The sequence below is a fragment of the Sminthopsis crassicaudata genome, chromosome 2 (genome assembly GCF_048593235.1).
Source record: "Sminthopsis crassicaudata isolate SCR6 chromosome 2, ASM4859323v1, whole genome shotgun sequence".
Classification (NCBI taxonomy): Eukaryota; Metazoa; Chordata; class Mammalia; order Dasyuromorphia; family Dasyuridae; genus Sminthopsis; species Sminthopsis crassicaudata.
The window spans coordinates 245,793,909-245,795,831 of record NC_133618.1 but is presented as its reverse complement, the minus strand read 5'-3'; the positions used below and the strand labels follow the sequence as shown (position 1 = coordinate 245,795,831).

Sequence of the window (1,923 nt, the reverse complement as noted above, 5' to 3'; positions counted from 1 at the left end):
GCTGAAGTCGTCATATGAAACCTTCAGAAGAAGTTGCTCATTTCTTCGCCGCTCTGCAAATATTCCTTTTCTTCCCTTTCTCCCCACCCCCCTCTCTCCGTCCCTCCCCAACCCCCCCAACAAACACACACCCTCTCCACCCTCACCTCCCCCGCCCCCAAGTATGAGTTGAAGCCTCAGCCAGAGTTTTAAAGTCGGGGGCACCCGCGGCCGCCTCCTAGCTTGCCAGGACAGCTGCCTCCGGGACTCGGCGGGCTTGCACAGACGAGGACCACAAGCTTGGGAGAGTAGGAGGGCGCACACTGGTAACTGGAGGCCCGGTGCTTCTCCTTCACAGTGAGCCTGGGAAAGGGGGCGGGGGCTCCGGGGGGTCTGAGCAAAGACAGCTGCCGGAAAGAGACCACACACACACACACACACACACACACACACACACAACACACACACACACCGAGAGTTAGCCGTGTTTCATGGGGCTGAGTTGAAGCAACTTTTGCTATCATTTAATCCAGCCTCTCTAAAAATAAAGAAACTGAGTCCCAGACAGTAGAAGTACTGAAATTCAAATCCAGGTCTTCTGGATCCAGATCTAATACTCTGTCCTTCATACCATGATGATCCCCAAGTTAAAGAATTCAATCATGGAACAGGCATTTTTCCCTGCTAAAATACCTAAGGTATAGACGCTTTTATTTGATATTTAGAGCATAGTGTCAAAGATAGAATTCCAAACAGAGAAAAGCCTATTTCTTTGTTCACCTATTTCCCTGAGAACATACCTTGTGCTTATATAAGGAACTGACAAGTTTCCAAGACCCCTGAAGTCTTTAAAGTTAGTCATCTAACAAATACTGGGTTCAGCTAGGGTAAAAGCAAAGACACAGACTATGTTAGTGCAGGAGTTCTTAATCATTGTTGTGTCATGAATTCCTCTGGCAGCCTGTGAAATCTCTAGACTTCTCCAGATAATGTTTTTAAATGCATCATATAAAATACATATAGAATCACAAGGGAACCAATGGAAATACAATTATCAAAATATTAAAAGCTCCAAGTTCAATTGGAAATGTTTCTACTTATTCCTTAAGAGTCTCTAGACCTAGGTTAAGCATCATTGTGTTAAGGATTCTCTACATTCCAAGAAAGTTATGGATTCTGTCCAGATGACTACTGAGGGGCGCTCTGCTCTTGCCTGTATCCTTTTTTCAATTTATTCAACTAGTATTTATTAAGAACATGATATATGAAAAAACACTTTGCTAGGCTTTTCCCACAGTCATCCAAACAAACATAAAAGTAGTTTTCCATTGTGAACAAAATAATGATAACAACATTTTGATACAATCTAAAGGTTTACAAAGCACTTTCTTCTAAATTCTGTTACTGTGCTAATCAGGTAAATGGTTCCAGTTTTTCTGGGATTTTATATAATTTTTTTCATTCTCACCAAAATGTGTCTATAAAGCAGCTGTTATACAAAACTCAGAAAAACTGCACCTCTGTTTCAGATGGGTCTCGTGCAGTGTAAACCCTGCTGTGAATCAACGTTTTCACACATGGCAAGAACAAAGCATGCCTCTGATGACTGAGAAGACCAGTTGAAGCTGAAGACAACAGAACTGAAACAACTGCTCTGTCCATTCTTAAAATCACAATAAGCAAACAAACATGCAAAATCATTAAATTCCACTGGCTTTTTTGGAATTAAAAAAAGTTGGAAAGTGTAAAGAAATAAAAAGGTTTTTTTTCTTCATCATTTCTAAATAAATGTACTAATAGGAAAAGGGACTTCCCCTTTTTTTTCTTTTTAACCTGGTATAGTGGTTTACTAGATTTAGTATCAAAGAATAGAAATATTCAAATCCTGTCTTCTACATTTATTAGCATTCTTCAAATAAGCCTCTACCCCCCAAAAAAGTGGCT

The 1,923-nt window shown here is 40.6% G+C and overlaps 1 protein-coding gene across 1 annotated transcript in view; it reads right to left on the bottom strand.

Annotated features, from left to right (window-relative positions):
* The window catches only part of EDN3 (endothelin 3), a 36,591-nt gene extending 36,520 nt beyond the window's left edge, over positions 1 to 71 (bottom strand). The window contains 1 exon segment of the mRNA XM_074288715.1: positions 1 to 71. This exon segment is cut by the window's left edge and continues 256 nt beyond it. The gene's annotated coding sequence lies outside the window, so the exon portion shown is untranslated.
* Positions 72 to 1,923: the final 1,852 nt, after the last annotated feature.